This window comes from Mauremys reevesii, linkage group 7 (assembly GCF_016161935.1).
Source record: "Mauremys reevesii isolate NIE-2019 linkage group 7, ASM1616193v1, whole genome shotgun sequence".
Taxonomy (NCBI): Eukaryota; Metazoa; Chordata; order Testudines; family Geoemydidae; genus Mauremys; species Mauremys reevesii.
Window position 1 is genome coordinate 99,164,675 of NC_052629.1, and position 21,433 is coordinate 99,186,107.

The window sequence follows — 21,433 nt, forward strand, 5'->3', positions numbered from 1 at the left end:
TGTATATCCCTGCAAAATGATTATCTGCAAGCAGCATGAGTTCCACAAGGTCAGGGCATGCCTAGAGATCGGGGAACCCTGTAATACTTCTAAACTAGGCACTGACTGAAACTCGTGAGCTCTGGTGAGACCCTGACAGAAGACCACACAGGGGGAATTTCAGCTAGATTTTCTTTGAGAATTTGTGAGTGCAAGAATTAAAACTGAGTTTATAATGAAAGATAGTTATAACCTAAACTATTTAAATGGTCTCTAAATAATTTGAGCTTTAATGTTGTGCTGCATGATGTTAAAGCACCCTCGGGAACATTCAGTGCACACCAGCAGGGACTACACAGACCAGTTAACCCACAACACATTAGTGCACCCTAGAAATCACACCCCAGTAGTGCATTACCCTGTCATGTAGACTAGGGTTGCCAGGTGTCCAGTTTTTGACTGGAATGCCCAGTTGAAAAGGGACCCTTCTGACCGGGCTGTTAAAAGTCTGGTCGGTGGCACAGCAGAGCTAAGGAAGCAGTAGTATGTCCCCCCTCTGGCTCCAACCCATAGGGACAGCTAGGGGGCTCTGCATGCTTCCCCTGCCCCAAGCGCCAGCTCTGCAGCTCCCACTGGCCAGAAACTGCAGCCAATGGGAGCTGGGGGAGGGTGGTGCCTGTGGACGGGGCAGCACACAGAGCCACCTGGCCACTCCTCCATGTAGGAGCTGGAGAGGGGACATGCCGCTGCTTGTGGGAGCTGCCTGAGGTAAGCACTGCCTGGAGTCTGCATCCCTGACCCCCTCCCTTACCCCAACCCCTTGCCCCAGTCCTGATCCCCCTCCTGCCTTCCAAATCCCTTGGTCCCAGCCCGAAGCACCCTCCTACACCCCAAATTCCTCATCCCCAGAGTCTGCACCTCCAGCCGGAGCCCTCACCCCCTCTCACACCCCAACCCCCTGAGCCAGTCTGGTGAAAATGAGTGCGTGAGGATGGGGAGAACAAGCAACAGAGGGAGTGGGGGATGGAGTGAGCAGGGTACGGGGCCTCAGAAGGGACAGGTCCTCAGAGGAGGGGCAGGTGCTGGGGCCAGGGTGTTGGGTTTTGCGCAAGTAGAAAATTGACAACCCTAATGTAGACAAGCCCTCAAATGCAGTTTCTTGTGTGTGCCTTCCAGATGGATTTAATAGATTTTTGGATTGCAGTCTGAGCTATACTTGTGACATTTATTTCTTATTGTATGTATTAGAGGAAATTTCAGTTTGTCATGACCTTCAGTTACTCTACGACAAATTGTAAAGTTCAGTCCTTCAGCTCTTTTTTTGACCCAATATCCATAAACTTCAGGAAACTGTTGTCTGTACTGAGGTGAAATCTCTGTGTAGAAGTAGTTCCTGTTTGAATGGCATTGCTTTTCTAGTTTAAAAATAAACTGTTGGGCATTTTCAGTTGGCAGGATACAGAACTTGAAAATGTTATTTAAGATTTGAGACCATGAATGTAATGGCTCTGCCTTTCAATTTAGCTGAAAACAAATCAGTGTAAGTGGCAATATGCAGGGGTTAAAGTTCCTTTTTAATAAGCTTATCAGATCCCTGGTGTACACAGTAATATCCTACAAATATCTCAACAGTTTCCTAATCTCAAAACTTTCACAAATGCTTTTTTTTCATGTGTGTTCCAATTAGTAGGTGCTCAACTTTAGACATCATGGGCTGAACATTCATGACACCTGCTGAAGTTAACAAGAACTGCATGTGCTTAGCATCTCTGACTATGAGGCCCAAAACACCTTAAGCTGGGCACCCAAAACCAAGTGGCACTGAATATCAGTTACCACTTTTGAAAACTCTGGTCAAAGTGTGTAAGTCTCCATGAGCAATCTGTTAGTTTAGATTCAAGTAATCATACAGCAGTTGGCTTTTCTCGGAGGCATTTCTAAACAGGGTGAGGAAGTCTGCTTTGATGTTCAATGAGGACCTGGAAGTACTCCACAGATCCTCTAATTCTGTGCAGGCCTTGCTGAATTTTTGTGTGTGATGAAAATGATCCTGCTGTGCTACTCACTCCTTTGAACCCTCACAATTCTTCTTATGAAGAGACATCAGAGAAAGTGATTCTGTCTGCGTCCACAATTGCACAGGCAGATCACTTCCCTTGCTACTCTCCTTCCTGTTCCATTGACCTACACCTTGTGTGCTCAGTGAACCTCTGATCAGCAAGTAGAACTTAAAGGACAGTCAGATAAACTTGAACAGTTAACATAATGCACCTACAATTTTAATAGATGCATTGCCTGCATTTTAATAGATGCATATCCATACTTAATTTCTGACTAATTTAACACAGGTTTAGTCCTTGTGGCACCTTAGAGACTAATAAATTAATTTGGGCATAAGCTTTCATGGGCTTGGGGAATGTTTTGTTAAACGCTAACACTTTGGGACAGCAGTCAGCTTGGTTGAAGACATCCACTATAATATTACTAAGGTCACTGTGGCATGTCAAAGGGTTTGTGGGAGTCTCCTGGCTGATGTTCTAATGCTAACTCATTACTGATGCATTTGTTTCACTCATTGAACAAACACTAACAACCTCATCAACACCACCTTGTGTCAAAGAAATTGTTCTCTGCCTCAGAGTTTTTAAAAATACTTTCATTAATACTCAGCCACTGTAATACTTCATTTATCTTGGTGTAAACATTACCATTGCATCCATGAAGTGTGACACTAATAAGCGAAAATCTGAACTTTACAGAGTGAAGTGACTTGTTGTGCTTCAGTTCCTGTTTCTATGCATTGCTTTTTGTCAGCTTCTTAAACAGAAGGAATTGCTGCCAGTTATATTCCGATTAAGGTGAAAGTAATTTATATCCAGAATAGGGCAGTCATAAGGTTTGAAATTAATAAAAACCGAAGTAAGGCATACTCTGAATAGTGACTTATAGTATACCAAAATGCCCATCATTACATAGGGTTCCATGTTTGCATGTCAATTAATTCCTCTCAGTGGGTTCTCTCCATAGTGAATGTAAAGCTCTTCTTATTGCCAGCATTGCAGATTTATACCTACAGTCTGAAAGTCAAAATGCATAGTTTCACGTATTTTCTGGTTTGTGTGCGATCACCCAAAATCAAAATTCTGTGGCTGATATTGTGAGAGTGCTCTACACAGTAGATCATTTGCCAGGACAGGGTGCTCACACGTGTGGTGTTGTACATCAATTTTTGTAGGACCAGTACAAGGTGGTGTGCATTGCCAATGACTTTCTTTGTGACATGCTTTACGTCAGCTCTTAACAGGGCGTGCAAAGTAAAATAATTTTTTGCAATCTTTAATTCTTTGTGATGGACTGTAGGCACCTAGATACTTTAGCAGTGGTTGTGGGCAACACTGCACTCCTTGCTGTGATACAAATATAGTGGAAACCTTTGGAAAAATAGAGCTGCTTCAGGGCTTCATGGACAAACTATAAGTAGCTTCAAGAGTGGGTAATGAAAGCAGGATGATCAGAGTAGCCATACTGAATACCACAATGAGTAAGGATTGCTCCTAATTTGCCATCAGTTAGAGTTAGTGAGGGTAGGGGAGGAAGAGGACTATTTTGTGCCTAAAATAAGTGAAGTATATTTTCAATATATCTGATCAAACTGAAACTGTAGACCAATAGGCAACTAGCATCAGCCAGATAGCCTCTTTATGCAAATTTTGCTCACCTACAAACAAACTTGGTAGAGAATTGTATCATTTTAGGCACCAAAGATGATAAAGCCAGTGCTGTATCTTCAATAAATCCCTAGCTAATACAACACATGAAACATCTGTGCAACAATGGAGTAAACTAGATATGGACCCAAGTATATTAGGAAATCCAGTATACCTTCTGATGGTTGATAGGGATCTATTTCTCAATAATCAGAATACTTTTCATGCAACAGCAGCAGCCTCTGTCACTGAATGTTGCAAAATTTGGTTTGACCTGCATGGAAATCCAGCAACTGTGATTACATATAATAGACCTCAGTTTGCCTGTTGGGAATTTTGCATAGTTGACATCAGCAGAATTTGAATGTGTCATCCTCTCAGCACCACAGTTAGCCTATTGGCAGAAACAGTTATCAAGATTGTCAAAATAAGAACGGCCATGCTGGGTCAGACCAAAGCTCCATCTAGCCCAGTATCCTGTCTTCTGAGAGTGGAGTCAAGAAATTGTTAACAAGGCATACCAGGATAATTAGATCAATGTACAATAAAGTTGGACTAGAGAACTACACCAACAGAAGGCTTGGGCAGCAGCCCTGTATGGTGCTGCATGTCCTGTCACACACGGACTCTACTCTCATCAGCAAATAAACTTTTGAAGCCAGAAGTAGTAGCAAAGATGTCAGAACAAATCAAACAGCAGTGACAGCAAGCCAAATACCACTAGGCTAGAGGTATTAAAGTAGTTCCTGAACTCAGATAGAACAGCCAGTAAATGTACAACCAGCACCTAATGACAGACAAGACAACAAGAACATATATGCCATGTAGCACCAAGATTGTACATGATGGTAGTACAAGGACAGCTGTACTGCTGTAAAGGTGGTTTCTTAAGACCAAAGGAACCAAGGAACAATGATGCTGAAGGGAGAACCCAAATTAGTCACATCACAGAACTTCAGGTACAGGTGAAACAGATTTCAGTGGATGCAAGGTCAGGCCTCTTATTCTTGGTTTTAACAAGTTAAATACATTCCAAAAACCATTTAATGTGAAAAACCTATTTGAACCAGAGACCAGCTATATTTCAGCCTGGGGCAATTTTTTTTATGGTTTGGGTTATATATTCCTGTAAGAGGGGTTTTAATGGAAATGCTGACAGACCTTTTAACTGTGGAAACACAAATATAGCATCTAATAAACCTTGATTTAAAGAGAGAGTTACTTACAAAGTCTCCTTTGGCATGGAACATACATATGACACTAGAAATGAGTTTGCTGTGGCCACAAATATACTATCAACAATTTAAAATTTACTCCTCATATTGAATCAAATATAAATACATATATAAGTGAATGCTTTTTTTCCCCCTCTAGGTAAGAATAAACTTCTGTAAAAATTCAAGTAAACATAGGTTCAAATTCCTTGCCAAGAAAGTCAAAATAATCCCAAATGTTGATCAAAATAAAGCCAGATGCATTCAAATTTTGTGAATGACTCACTGGCAAGGACACTGAATGAAGGCATTCATTTTAAACGTGTTCTATCAAAGCAATCCTATCCTCCTACTCCAGTAAATGTGTTCTAAAGGAAGCTATAGTATACCTCAAGTAATATTTCAACCCTTTTATCTTTTTCAATAGCAGATCGTTTGTGTTTTTACTTACAAAGTAGCATTGTCTAACCACAATTCTGCATATTGCTAAGGAAAATTCTACTGTCCACAGCAGAATTCAGAAAGGCTTATTGAAGTCTAAATTTCCTCTTAGAATTTAAAGGGTGAAAAAAGAGATGTGCTGATAACTTTAATCTTAAAACAAAAAAAAATCAGAATGGGTGGTTTCCACTTTCAGAAGTGTTGCTGGAAATACCATGTAGAAATCCATAGTAATATTTAGAACGTTCATTTAAACATGAATATGGTGGAATGCATGATCTGAAATGCTTTCTGATAACTGGATGAATGACTATAGCTCCACCTTTTGCTTGCTTCGAGCTTATTGGCCTTCAGTGACCATATCTGTCTTGCTGAGTTCTCTCTCACAGGCTTTGAGGAGTGCACCTAGCATCTGAGTAATGGTTTGGATCACATAGGTAGAAAAGTCCTATGAACTTCTAAATACTATTGAGCAGATGTATTCAGGAAAATGCTTTTAGTAGTAAGGGGAGAGTTAAAATTAATGCCTTACATCTGAAAGCTTTTGAGGAAGGGTGACTCAGATTCTTAGTATAGGCCAAGCTCTACTCTGACTTACCTACCATCAGACCCAATAAGTTATTTGGCCATACCGCTCTTGTCATACCTACCCAATCTACTGTGGAGTAGAGTTGCTATAAGCTGGACCTTGATCTCTGCCCAAAAGTGAATATTCATTTTCCAAAAAAACAAAATTCCTGGTTTTGAGCTGGGGAAAAATATACTTTATCCCAATGTAAAGAAAATAAAAGTAAAAAGTTGCAGCCATTTCCCCCTCCCCCCCAAAGAGTCGCCCAAAAATAATGTCTGAAATATAGCTGACACTGGGTATGGGCAAAAGCCTATGGTCCCAGTTGAGTAAAGAACTTAAACAAATGCCTAACTTTACACATGTAAATAATCCTATCCCTATTCAAAGCATTTATGTCTTGATTCAGGAAAGTATACCTGTTCAGGAAGGACTCTTAAACACACGCCTAACCTGAATCAGGTGCTTAAGTCCATTGACTGAGCTGCAGGGGCAGCTCTAGCCATTTCGCTGCCCCAAGCACAGTGGCACACCGTGGGGGGTGCTCTGCCGGTCGCCGGTCCCGCGGCTCCAGTGGACCTCCCGCAGACATGCCTGCGGAGGGTCCATCGGAGCTGCCTGCCGCCCTCCCAGCGACCTGCTGAGCTGAACAGTAATGGTTAAGCTTAGTTATCTGTCATGTTGTCAGAAAAGTTTAGTTGAGCCTGTGTGTGGACAGGACTGAGCTAGAGTTAAGTTAAACCAAAATGAGCTATATCTAGATAGGGTAGAGATTTTTTTTAAATAATTTTGCTATTTATTATTTTTAGTGCTGGTTATAACATGGTGTGGCTGCATGCACAGAAATTAGACTAAACCCTCATGTGATTGATCAGCAGTCACATTAAAACTTCTTACATAATTCTTTTTATAGTGCAGAGAAGACCAAAATTAGTTGAAGAAATTTTTGGTGAAATTTAAACCAAACCCCAGGATCTTCGTACAGAGACCAAGCATATAATGTTTCAAGCTAAAGGTGAAAACCTGAGTGAAAACGGCATGTAATAATGAGAAGTGTTTTGTAACTTCAACTATAGTGTGCTGCCATTCGCCCATTGTATTAAACTTGAATGTTCAGATTTTGAGCAAGTCCTTAGAGTTGTAATAAAAAAGCCCCCATGAAAAAATTAATTTTTGGCCAAACTACTGTCTTGAAAAATATAAAATTTCTCAATGCTTTATAGAAGTCAGTTTTGTGGCTTATGACATTAGGATTTCCATAAATCCCCCTTGAAAGGGTTAGTTTCCATTTTCAGCCTACAAGAATGTGAAATAATAGGGGTTTTTAAAAATATTTCTCTTTACCCTCTGCAGCCTAAATTCCAAGCTATGAACACAAATCTTTCTTTCCTCTTCGTTTCTGTCTGCTAGCTAAAATGAATTCCATGATGTGACACTGTCAGCTAGTTTTGCACTTTCATGTATTTGCTCAAAAGGCAGCGTACTTTTTGATGTTGTTCTACTTCTGTCTCATCAAAGGTTTTGTGGCAGCTGCATTTCATGGTTCTCTGCAAAACCACCTGCAAAACATCCATCGTCTGAAAGTGATATTCTTAAGAGTGTCTCGCAGACACTGATTTGCAGGTTGGTGAATGCTGCTAAATTGAAAACGGCCTTATTTGAAAGGAAATGGATGCCGTCAATCCTTTAAGAATATCAAAAGCTACAGTACAAACAGCTCACAAAATATAATGGGTGTCTAGAGAACCAGCTGTAAAGCTGCAGTGCTAGTGTAATCTGCTGAATTTTAGTCATGCACAATAAGACTTTGCATATTTTCTGTGAAATGATTTTATTCTGAATGCCTATTTCAATGTTTTACTGGATGTGTGATTACCTGCACTGACTGAAGGAGAGAGGACCAGTTTTTCATGGGATATTGGTAAAATACTCCTCTTAAATCCTTTGTTCTGTCAGGCCACCAATGAGAAAAATGGATACATTAGGATTTAAATCTGTCTGGCTTTTTCAGATTTACACAAATTAAAATTTATACACCTGAAACCTTTTGGTGATTTTGAGTAGAGCTCAGCAAATTCAGGAAGCCCTATATTTTTTAAAGATTGCTCCCTTATAAAAAGTATTTGAGTATATTGAACTAGATCCCTCAGCTGATGTAAACCAGTATTTGAAATCAGTGCATCTATGCCAATTCATAGAGACCTGTGAAATTTCTATTTATAACTTAATTTCATTTTTCAGGAATTTCTTGTTTTGTTTTATGCATTTCCTCCCCATAGATTGGTTCCTGCCCTTGGAGGGTGGGTGGAGTTGCAGAGAGAGAGCCTCCCCTGCACTTGCCTCATGTCAGCGAGTCCTGTCCAGTTCCCTGCTCCAGGGATTGTGATCTGGCATATTGAGCAGCATTGTGACCCTGGTTTGCCAAGGCCACCCTTCTGTGTCGTGATGATGGGGGCGGAGAGGGGCTGCCAGGGCCAAATTTGAGTGAATGGTGCTGCATCTCCATGTGACAAGTCACAAACCCTGAACTAGGAAGCCAGATTTAGTCCTGCAGGACAGGAGCAGCTGTTCCTGTGGAGTGAGTGAGGTTTTATTTTATTTTTATTTTTATTTTATGTTTTAATCTTAATAATAATGTGTTCTATTGTACGGTATTTTGCATTTGCGAAAACGTGAGGCTGTACTAAGTGACTTTAGTGGAGCAGCGCTGAGTTACACCGGCTCAGGTTCTAGCCCTACTCCTCCTCACTGCCATGTGCATGACCCATCCATGAAAGGTTACTTGGGAAATGGTACAATAGGTGGCATTAACTAATCTATTGTATCCTTGTGATTTTGTGCTGGGCGCCATCACAACACTTATGCACCTCTTCAGTCCCTCTGCACAAAGATTAATTTTACTCCCATTTGAGGCATTACCTATGAAATAATGTATTGAACTTTAGCAACCACAGGGCATTTTGTGTATTTTTATTTAGTTTAATGGCACCCATTGTTAGAAGATTTTTGAATGGTGCCAGGCCATTGCCAGAGGCTGGGATCACACTCTGTATTTAGCTAGATGAGTCCTCTTGACAGTTTGCTGGAGATGATTTGAGATGGAGTTTGGTTCCTCTCCTACAGGTAATGCAGTTCACTGTATTAAATAGTGGTAAAAATCCTGTAAAGAGGTAATAGTATTTACAGTATTTTAGACCTACCTTAATGAGTCCTCTGACGTTTCACCTTTGTATGGGTTGCGGAAGCAAAAGAGAACTATGGAAATATCTCAAGTTTAGGAGCAGTCCTATTTCTGATTCTCTCTTGGAGACTGAATTGAAATGATCAGGTCATGGAAATAAAGCATGTGTAGCTGGTTAGTCCACGTGTCCCTCCCTTACCATAGACAGCACATTTTGTTTTTAGGTCAGCCATTTTAACTTCTCCCTGAATGGACCTCCCAAAATGGGAACAATTTGACAGTCGACCCTTCAGTTGTTCAAAGTAGTAATTGTGTGAATGGAGTTGTACAGATGATGATTCCAACCTGCTTTTCAAATATCTCCACAAGATCAGATGGTGACAATGAACTGTTTGTCTGGAATGTTCCTTCAGGGCCGCCCGGGGAGGGGAGGAGCAAGTGGGGCAATTTGCCCCGGGCTCCACAGGGGCCCCCACGAGAATTTTTCGGGGCCCCTGGAGCAGGGTCCTTCACTCGCTCCGGGGGCTCTGGAAAACTCCCACGGGGCCCAGGCCCCCGGAGCTTCTTCCGCTCCGAGTCTTCAGCGGCGGGGGGGGTCTTTCCGTCCCGGAGCGGAAGGACCCATCCGCGGCCGAATTACCACCGAAGCAGGAACTGCCGCTGAAGTGCCGGGTCTTCGGCGGTAATTCAGCGGCGGGGGGCCCTCACCACGGGTCTTTGGGGCACTTCGGCGGTGGGTCCCGGAGCGGAAGGACCCCCCGCCGCCGAAGACCCCAGGCCCCCTGAATCCTCTGGGTGGCCCTGCTTTCCTTTTGTGCTTAGGCACTCACTTCTTTTTTGAGCTGTAGGATGACATTTTACTTAAGTGTACAGAGAGGGTCTTCCTTAAATTGCAAGTATTGCAATAGTCAGGAAAATAGTTAAGTAAAATGTAGTTTGAAGTTCATATGTTAATCTTCCTTATGTTCCCTAAATGTTACTAAGTTAATTAGATCGCTAGCAGCCCAACCTAGGCTCACGACAATGGAAAAAGTAAACTAATATGAGCCTACATGTTGGTTAGGTAACACTTCCCATATGTGACAGAAGCACAGAACCAATAACTGCATTTTCAACTAAAAGGGTAGAATCTGCAAGAATTTCCATTGCTATTGCTGGGTATAGGGATTTGCTAATATTTTCAGATTATGCACAAGTATCTTTAAGAATAAAAAAAACCCTATGAATTTAAGAAGGGGGGGCTGAGGAAATGCAAATGGAAACAAGGAGGTTTAGAAAAACACTGTGAAGACCAAGGCGTTTACAATGGTAAAAAAATGTTACTGTCAAAATGTCTTTTTGACCAAAACTAACTTTCTGGCAGGAAATGTTCATTTTAGTTGAAATGCGTCACTTTTCACCAAAATTTGGAAAAATTTCACTTTGCCAAGGGGGAAAACACTATTCCCCCTCCATCCTTTTTCTAGTGATTTGGTAAAAAGTTAAGCAGCCAGTTTTTTCCCAGTGAAACAAAATAACACTTTTCATGGAAAACCTCAAATGAATTTAGTAGTTTTTCGAGAGAAATACTTTTTCAGCCAGCTCAGTTTAACTTGTACAGGCCCATCAATCATTTCCAAAGGCACTCACTTTACCTCACTTACCTTGTCTCTCTAAAATTAAATCTTTTATTGGACCCACTTAATTTTGTGATTAAGACCATTAATTTATTCTAATAATTAGATATGTTACAAGTAGCCATTATCTACCACCTTCTGGGGTATCAGTTTCTTTTAATATTTACCAAGTAACAGATTATCACTTCTGATCTGGCTCTTTTTGCATTGTTCAAGTGGTGCAAAGGAGCCAGACTCACAGGCCATCAGAGAATTCCCCTCATGGTGGGGAGGCAGAACAGGTTCCTACCCTGGACACTTCTTCTGCCCTCACATGAGGGGTAAGGCAGAGCTCTGCTCCACTGATTTTCAGCTGGTATATGTCTATGCGTTGCCACGCCAAGGCTGGGGTTGATGGGGTCATAACCAGCTCCCTCATGGTGTACCTTCCCTGGGCTGAGCAGACCTCAGAAGCAGGAGAGCATATAGCACAGGAAAACTTGGGTCGTAATTCTCACCTCATTTTTTGTGACTAGCAGTTGTTCATTTAGAAACAAATACTTTTAATTGTGTAACGTCTCTTTGTGGAGACATGCAGATTTAAACGTTTCTTACTGTGGTTTGTGTGTGTGTGTGCGCGTGCGTGTTTTGGGGGGGGGTTGTATTTTATTTGTGCATCTGTACAAATATTTTCATTCAGGATGCCATCATTCGCAGGATGTATTTAAGTCATTAACAACTGCCATGAAAGATGTTTGGAAAGAAACTCTGATTAATTTTTTTTTTTAATTTAAAAATAAATATGCCCCCTCTTTCCTCATCCCTCTTTAAACCAAGCCTATGACTTTTGTACCTATTCAATGCTTTTTCTCTTAAAATGCCCCTCCCTCTAGTCCCTCAGGTTATAGTATGCACATTTTTCTAGTTAAATCATTTTTCTCTACAATACTGTAGATATTAAAGAAAGCAGGATAAAAGCACAACTGACAATCTAATTCAAAATGCTGCCTTTATCTCAAAATGTAGAACTGTTAAGAGCTGTGAAGATTAAAAATACCAGAAAGTAGAATCATATGTCAAGTTTAAATGTTATTCAGTTGAGTATGGTCTTCTGTCTATTTTTAGAGTAATAAAACATGAGAAATGTAGTGTGGTAAAGAAATTGCTTTGGAGAGGTTTAAATAGGAAGTCTTTAACCAGGGCCTCTAGCTTTTTTTTAAAGCATTAGTTGTAAAGATTCTCAAACAAGACATTCTCAATCCCACAACCAGTAACTAGGGGGAAATTAAATTCAGCGGTGCTCTACGCTGGCTGAGATAAGGAGCAATGGCAACACTAATGAAGATTTATACAATTCCTCTTACTAGCAGTTTGAGCTGTCTTATGTTACCTTGTGTAAATTAGTTCCCAGCTTTTGTTCTACTTTATTTTTTTTCCACTAGGTGTCTCCACACTACATAGCACAGAAAAGAAGACCATTTTTTCAGAAAATGCATGTGAAAGCATATTGAGTGAGGAGGGAATGTGTGAGTATTATACACTTCTAAATGCTATTTAGTACTAAATTATACATAATGCACTCATCTAATAAAACCTGGCTTAAAGATCTGAGATCTTAGGAAACCTGACTGAGTTATCTCTATCCATTTTCTGGTTGGGTTGTGGTGAGCTTAGAATTATTTACATCAAGTCCAGGATGATATATTTATCTTTGAGGCATTCCTACTCCAGTGTTGTGTCAAAGTAGAAGTCAACACACTATGAAGTGACAAATTTGAAAAGTCCCACTGTCTTTTCACCCTCAGTACCTCAACTATAAAGCCCTGATCCAGAGATCCTATAACTTTGCTCAATCAATATTCCTAGAAGAAAATGTCGTTTTCATCTTAGCACATTTATCATTCTTCCCATAGAGCACCCAGTATGTGCTTTAAACATCTACTGACAGACACAAGAGACAGCAGTCAATGCACAATTGGTGGTGCCATTAGGGCTCCGTGGGAAACTTCAATGACTGGATCACAAAACATTATTTTCTCTACATGCCATGAATTGGCATGTGAGAGCATAATTGTTAGTTCTTAGTATAATCTGCACCTGTGCCCTTTATATGAGAGACGCTGTAGTGTCTAACTGCTGTATAGATATATCCATATTGAGCTATGACCTACTGGGCATAACATTTAGTACAAGCATCATGTCTGCTTCCTCGCTGTTCTGCTGCTGTGCCTTTCCAGTTCAATTTTTAAAGGTGACGGACACCACACGGTGCATATCTACCTGCAAATGACAAACCTCCCTCTTTAATTCTTCATATTTTAAATTATGCCTAACATTTGGAACAGCTGAAATGGCACAGTATTTAAAAATGTTTAAAACAGATGGGCTTCACTCAGTGTGTAGTCTCCCTGCAAACTCTCTCACATCTCGTTATCATTGCTTCAGATGTACCTTTATATCTTTTTATTAATCTGTCTCTCACACTTTTGTGCAGGACATGAGCAGAAACAAATGGACAGCTGAGTGAATTAACAAGAAAACAAAATCCTGCCATTCAGACAGTCACTCAGTTAGGATTTCTGGCAATATATGTATACATTTGCATTCAGCGATACAAATACTGTCCTAGACATACCCACCCTCTTCTCCCAACCCCCGAATTCATTTGGGTTTCTTCTGAGGCAGAGTTTTTGAAAGTCAGCCATAGTTTGAAGAAACATAGCCGTGAATACATGGGCAGCACAAAATTTAGCAGTTTTCAAGTATTTTCCCATATTAGAAGCACTATTTTTAAAAATAAATTTTGTTATTTATATAACACCTCTTGCTAAAGAACCTTTGCTGACATGATTATTTTTGTAAGACTTGTAAGACAGAATTGTTACAAATTACATTCCCATTTTAAAGATGGGTAAATGAGTCACAAAGCAATGAAATGATTTGCTCACAGTGAATCAGGGGGAGAACCAGGAATAGATAACAGGAATCCAGACTAAGTGCTAAATGCTTATCCGCACTAGCTCCCAGCTGAAGTTTTGACATTTAATATAATGAAATCGGAGAGAGAAGTTTGGATTTATTCATTTCCAGAACTTATTCTGATAGGTTAGAAAACATCAATAATATATGGACCCCCTCTTGTAGTTAGAGAATCCTCATAATCAGTCCTTTTGTTTCAATTCAAATATTAGACTAATTTACTGAATATGAATATCAGTATAAATATGGAGTTCTTAGATGTGCTATTAAATTATACAGCATCTAACAAACATAAGTAAAATGCCATTTAAAAAATGGACAACCAATTTTGCGAGGGGATGATTTTTTTTTTCAGCACTGATCGTGTTTTTGGGTCAGTATAAAACACAGAATACAGAGCCCCTGGCCTTGAGGGGACTGATTTGGACAACACACAAGGAACTTTGTGATCAGAAAATGTATCATGTTGTTGTAAGAGAGGGTTTTATTTTTTTCCCTCCATATACGATTGAATAAAGTTTCTGATAGTATACCAACGTTGTATTCAGAAAGTATTCTCTTGACTTTTGGAATATAATGTTCATGGAACTTTGTAGCTCAGCTGTCATAGAAACCAATCCTGAGTCAGTGAGAGAAATTTCCCTTTCCTTACTTGCCTCTGTAGCTTCATGTACCTCTGAGTACTGCAGAACGAGAGGAGATTTTTTTCACTTTAATGTTCTGCATCTCTAATGCCAAACATCTAAAAGGTGGCTAACAAAAATGATTACAAGACTGAAATGATATTCACATCAGAAGACAAGCTCTCAGAGATACACATGACTTTATCTAAGGCCAGATCTACACTACAGACTTGTATCAGTATAACTACATCGTTCAGAGGTGTGAAAAACCCACCCCACTGAGCAATGTAGTTATACCAATGGAACCCCTGGGGTAGACAGCACTATTTCAATGGGAGAGCTACTCCCGTCGACATAGGTACTACCTCTTACAGAGTTGGATTAACTGCACCAAAAGAAGAAGCTCTTCTGTCAGCATAGTAGCATCTTCACCTACAGAGCTGCTGTAGCACCTGAGTGAAGACAAGCCCAAAATTTTGCTTTCATCTCAAGACAAATATATTGTCATAAACAGATAGTTAAGGGTTAAAGTCTCTTTTACCTGTAAAGGGTTAACAAGCTCAGTAACCTGAGAAACACCTGACCAGAGGACCAATCAAGGGACAGGATAATTTCAAATCCCTGTGGAGGGAAGGCTTTGTCTGTGTTCTTTGTTTGAGTTGTGTGCTCTCTTTGGATCTAAGAGAGGCCAGACATGTCTCCAAGTTCTCCTGGAGTATTTTCTACTATCCAGTATAGTGAGTATTAGTTAAGAAGGCAGATTAGTCTTTTGAGTTGCTTTCTATATTTGCAATTGTGTGTTTGCTGAAGGAAATTCTTTATTTCTGTTGCTGTTACAGATTATTCTGAGGAGGAGGGAGGGGGAACTCTCTCCAGTTTTTATAAGTTAGACCCTGTATTTTTGCATCCTGGTAATACAGAGAGAGTGTACTTTTTTTTCTTTCTTTAATAAAATCTTTTCTTTTTTAGAACTTGATTGATTTCTTCCCTTGTTTGGATTTTCAGGGAAGGAGAGGGGGAAAAAGTGAATCCCTCTTTGTTTGATTCAAGGAGTTTGAATCAAGGTATCTCTCTCCAGGACTAGGGAAGGGGGGGGGAGGTGAGTCCCTCTTTGTGTTGAGTCAAGGATTTGACTCGGTGTGTAATCTCTCCGGAGCAGGCTGGAGAGAGGGAAGCGGGGGGGAGGGGAACTGTCTCTCTCTCTCTCTCTCTGGTGAGATTCAAGGGGTTTGAATCTGGGTTCCCCAGGGGAAGCTTGGGGGACAGGCAGTGTGTTATCCACTTTAAACGTAACTGGTGGCAGCGAAAACCAGATCTAAACTAGGATTTTAGTTTAGAGGAGTCCATGCAGGTCCCCATCTTGGAACCCAACAGCTCCAAGTGGGGGAGAAGACCTATGACATATATAATCTGGGTTTGAATTCCACCACCATGACTCTGTTGAGCTTCATGAATTCACTTGTTTATATTGTCTTCCTTGGTCTTTGCTTATACCTAGGATCCTGTACCTAGCAAAAATATTTATGTAGCATGGAAAGAACATAAGCAGATGTTACCGAACACATCAAGTCAAATTGACTTTAATCTTCTCTCCTTTAAAACTGAGCCAAATGATTTTTTTTTAAATGTAACCAAGCACTTGCCACAAAAAAGGTGTGGAATCAGGGGTTGGTGTGATCCTTGAGTGGTGCAAACTGGCTTAACTCCGTGGACTGGCTCTGGCCCAGACTCTGGTAGTCGAGAGGGCACGTGGGCCATGAGAAGGCATTAGTCATTCAAATTATGTTCCAAAATTTGAAAAGTTTCAGAAATCTAGAATGTGTTAAAAGTATGTTGTAAAGCAAACTTCTGCAACTTGATTTCATTGAATGCATCATTGACATTGACACAACTTTCTGAAATAACTGCAGCTGATGTAGAGCCTAAACTTATTTCTAATGAGGCCATATGTATAAAAAAATCATAAAGTACTGTAAAATACATGTACTGCAAGTAGCTAGGCTTGTTCAAAATATTACCTTGCAAAAAGGGCTTTGGATTTTATTACTATTTGAGTGCCTTTTCCCCTATATGTGTTTAATGTACAGCACTTCCAAATTCTTAATGTTCCAATAGTGGTCTTGTTGTAAGAAATTGTGGCAGCAGATAGTGGGTTTTTTTTTTTAAACGCGTTGATTTCTGAAAGCAGAGTAAATTTGGATGCCAGTTTTTACTTGTCTCCATTTGTTTCAGCTTCATCAGCTTACAGTATAAACTGTTGAGGAAGGTTGGATTGCAACAGCAGCAAGTTCCTGTACAATCGCTGCAGGTTAGTCAGCATTTTTATTCATGGTTGTCATTGCATAGCAGTAAAAGTGCTGCACTATTCATAATGTCCTACATATTAAATAATTGCATAAAATTTACAAGGAAGGTGTACACTGTAACATCTTCTAAAAAGGCTTTTTGATACCTCTTTATATATTGCTTAATACTTGGAAAAAGCCTACATGCCCATTTTATCTTAGGAACTTGTATCGTCAACTCAATAGCTAAAATGGGTTCTACTCCTGCCTTTGATTGTAGTTGCTAGTAGATGTAGGTGAGAGTGCTCTATTAACTTCTTTCATTATGGGAACACTATTTTGTAGTTGGCTTTTGGTTGGTTGGTTTTTTGCACTGGACTCTGAAAGTGATCAGACTGAAGCGCATTCTGATTTTTTCCAGTAGGGTGTTCCGAGCATTGGGACCATCACTGAAAATACCTTGGCCCTCACTTACACTGTAGTGTCTCTGCACCATGCCATCAGTGAAAAGTGACTCTAAAGCCAGTCTAATTGGCCACAGGAGAATCAGTCCAGCTTTGGGAGGTCCTCTGGAGGTACAGATCCTCTGAAGGTCTATAGCCAGTATAGAGGTTTTACACATGGGTTATCCCTGGCTACAGGTTGTACTGCTGGCAGTGCTCATGGTGATCTGATTTATGTTGGGAGACCAGCCAAGTGCACAGCCTGTCCACAACCTGCCAAGTTTCACACGCTAGGTAGGAATATTCAGTGTATACGCATACAATACACTAATTGGTTCAGGGCCTATGAAGACTATTGTATGTGCACTTACATAGTGGGAGGTGGGGGGAGAAAGAGGAGGTACTGAGACTTGGTGGGGTGAGTGGGACAGCCGGCTCCAGGCTGAAAAGGGAGGTCTTGGCAGTTCCTGCTTGATCCTGGGCCCTGTGGTGGCTGCTCTATCTCTGCATGTGTATAAAAGTTCACATTGGGGAAGACACCGCCCCCACAAATATTTCCATTGCAGTGGCGCTAGACCCCGCTGTCACTCCAGTTCCGCTGTCCTTGGCACTTATATTGTGCACAGTATCTTCATAGATTCCAAGGCCAGAAGGGACCATTGTGACCATCTAGTCCAGGCTTTATAACATAGGCCATAGGACTTCCCTAAATCCCTTTTAAATTAAAGCATATCTTTTTTAAAAAATAAAATCCAATATTGATTTAAAAATTACCAGTAATAAAGAATCCAGTGCAACCTTGGGTAAATTTTTCCAATAGTTGTTTACCCTCACTGCTATAAATTTATGCCTTATACATTGTTTTCAGTCAACATGTTAGGAAAAAATATATTTATTGCCATATTCTTGTTCCTCTACTTAATTTTGTATAGCTCTTCACCAATCAAATTGAAAAGTTTTCACTGACCTAAAAATTCCCCAGTATTAACTTCAGTCATCTGTTTGGTTTTTTTGGGTTTTTTTGAAGTAAAATACATCCCGATATGGAGTGTTCCTCATTCCACTAGAAAGGATTGAGAGGGGATGGAGAACAACAGATATAAAGTAAAGATTTTGGCATGAAATTGGTAGGGGAGTTATAAAATTTAAGTTATGGGAAATGTTTGATAAATTATTCATTTTTAAATAACATCATAAACTTGAACACAGCTGAGAGTTACTGGGCTTTATAGCATATCATGGCTTTTACACTTACTGAGGAATAAATATCCTTTCAAACTCTTAAGCTGTATTCATTCACTGCTCCAGTGAGGGGAAGACAGATTCAACTAAAGCAAAAAAAAAAAATGAGTGGCAGTCAGTGCAATAAATATTGTGTAGGAATAGGAAGAGGAGATTTTGTTTACAGTCTTTTAAACTTAAAAGATCTTATTTTTCAAAATTATTTTCACTGATGGTTTAGGGCAGGAATTTTCGACCTTTTTCTTTTGAGGCCCACCAACATGCTATAAAAACTCCACTGCCCACTTGTGGCACAACTGCATAACCAGTAGATTAAAAGCCAGGGCTGGCACTAAGGGGTAGCAAGTGGAGCAATTGCTTGGGGCCCCCACAAAGCTAGGTTGCTTGGGCTTCGGCTTCAGATGGTGGCGGGATTTGGAGGCTCGAGTTACAGCTTCAGCCCTGGGCAGTGGGGTCGGGCTTCGGCTTTAGCCACAGGCCGCAGGGCTCAGGCTTCAGCTTTCTGCCCTGGGCCTCAGTGAGTCTTAATGCCAGCTCTCCTCTCTGGTTTATCTGTGGTCCAGAGCCTCATGGGGGACCCCAGATTTAGGGTGTGTGAGTGTATATTTATATACATTAGACTGCTAACATTGCTTTTTATTGATAATTCAATACCTTTTTTCCCCTCTTTATGAGAAGAAAATGTTTGCTTTTCAAATTTACTTTGCCTCCAATCCTACTAGTAACTAATTATTTCACAATTTGTTAAATGTACATTGTACGCTATACTTTGTTAATTATTTTGCAATATTACGTGTTAATAGTGTACAATGTTAGTACAGAAGTAATGCTATATGGATGTGTAAGAATTATTTTATGTATCTGAAAAACAAACACATTGATTTGGACTGGAATATTTATTAGTGTCTACTTGGATGTTAATCTTAGTGATACCACAGTTTATAATATGAAGAGCAGGATGTGTGCTGTCATCTAGTTGTAAGATGTGTTCAAAATCTGGGATCAAATGTGTCCATAAGAAGTAGGTTATACCAATGGACAGCAAACAAACCAGCTTTTTCAAACTATACCTTCGGAGAATGTGGCAGGGAAAGTGGGGGGATATGACAGAGAGTATCTCCTGGGAAAAGTATAAAAATACACGTTGTTCTCTAAATATACCACTTTATCCTTTTTACTGTACAACCTATCTCTACTGACACAAAATGATAACAAAAAATAGATAGACAACTTATTGTAATAGAATTTCAAACAGTATCAAAAGATCTACAGGTTTATTGTCAAAACTTTATAAAGCCTTAAGGAGATCCAATTTTACAAAAGAAAGAAGGGTATGTGGAAAAAAAAGATGTTGGGCGTGTTATAGGGTTGGAACAATAGATGAAATAGCAGAAAAGAATGGATTGCCAGTTCTGCTACTGTGTGTCAAAATAATAGAAAATTGAATAATTAGACTGGAGATAGAGCTTGTCACTACTTAGCTGTTCGGACTCTACCCCAGGGTAAACACCTGTTTACTGGACTACCATATAAGAAGTGAGTTGGTGGTTTCAGCCCTTCTCTTAGGAGGGAGGTGTCCAAACTGTCTACATTGCCAAGTCCTCTTCAGAATGGGCACAGTGACTGGGTCACCTTAGCAGAGACACTAAGGACTAATTCGGCATGGAGATTGAATTACCCTCTGATAGACACATCTAGATGAGGACTAAGGCATGCTGGCAAAGTAATGTGGAAGCTTGCACTGCGGCATATCTGTGTATTGTACCGGTTTTGTGACGGAAAAGAACTTTATCCTTTCCATGAACTACAACTGTGTTGCTTTGATTTGCATATTTTATTTTGAGTTTTCCTTTTAAAAAAATCAGTTGTAAGTAGTTGTAAATCTCATAGACAAAGTAGTATGGTCTGTGTACAGGTCTGTCTCATCTTACGCTGGGGTTACGTTCCGCAGCCAGCGCCTAAAGCGAAAATCGCGTATAGTCAAAATTACATTGAGTGTAATGGTGGTCGGAATCGCCCGCACTACAGAAACAGTATTTAAATTGTTGTTTTTCTCTTTTTTGTTTTTTTTTCTTGTTTTTGCCGACCGCGTAAAGCTGAAATCGCACATGTTAAATGCGCCTAAGATGCGACACACCTGTATATGCAAAGGTACTAGCCCAAATGGAAGTGCATGGAAATGGGTAAAAAGTCAGTCCACCTGACCTACATTTGCTAACCCTACAGAGAAATCAACATTTATTTATTAAAAATGATATAGGAGATGATGATTTCAACAATAGTGGCTAGACCAGATGGAAGGATAGAGAGGCCCAGTGCTAAATGCACTGAGGGAGGAAGGTAAGGTTTTGCTAATGAAACATTTATTTCCAGGCTCACAAAGCAATATGATGCAGTAATTTGCTTTGTCATTTTAAGACATCAATCAAGAACTTTTGTTTCTGGATCATCATCACAGCTTTATGTCCTAGCTGTGTGGTCGTTACAATTTTGTTCTGAGTGATGCACTTTTTTGCGGGGGTGAAAAGCTTTTATTGCATGTATGGCAGCACACCCCTGTGCAGAATACCTTTGCATTACTTTGTATTTGCCACCATGTTTATTGCAAACCAGGTTTCTATTTACTCTTGCATTTATGCCTTCATGTGTATTTTTAAGTAGAGGCATTTCAGTTCTCTTGTTGCTTGTTAACAGTGAGAGATGGGTTTATCCTGCAAATATCAACTGCCTATCCTTTGCAAAAGATGTGCTTCTGACCCTGTTAGATTGCAAATAATTTGGTCTCTAATTAGTCCATCTGTTGAAATTCACGTGACTTAGCTTTAATACATAATGATCAATGGCCTTACCCGGCAACTAATTTAAGTTATTTTCTTGGAAAAAAAAATTCTCAAGTGAAAATATAGTGTGGATTGCAGCATCATTGCATTTTTTAAAATGAGTCTAGCAGTTTGTAGTTCTCTTCACGCTCTTACTAGAATGTGTTCTTGAGTGCCTTTGGGCCTGCCACATGTAGCCTTGTGGAGGACTTCACCATCTGACTTTTTTCTTCCTCCAATAAAACTGAAAGGACCTTTAATTTCATAGCTAAATATAGTTGATGATATTCACTTCTGATGGGTTGGCAATTCCATTGATGGCAGTGGAGTTGTACTCTACTGAACCAGCAGAGAATT

At 40.1% G+C, this 21,433-nt stretch overlaps 1 protein-coding gene across 5 annotated transcripts in view; it reads left to right on the plus strand.

Moving 5' to 3' along the window:
• The window catches only part of CACNA2D3 (calcium voltage-gated channel auxiliary subunit alpha2delta 3), an 839,197-nt gene that overhangs the window by 31,259 nt on the left and 786,505 nt on the right, over positions 1 to 21,433 (plus strand). For all 5 annotated transcript variants that reach the window (XM_039480709.1, XM_039480711.1, XM_039480710.1 and 2 more), the window contains 2 exons: positions 12,128 to 12,211; positions 16,520 to 16,595. The gene's annotated coding sequence lies outside the window, so the exon portion shown is untranslated. The remainder of the gene's footprint in view (positions 1 to 12,127; positions 12,212 to 16,519; positions 16,596 to 21,433) is intronic.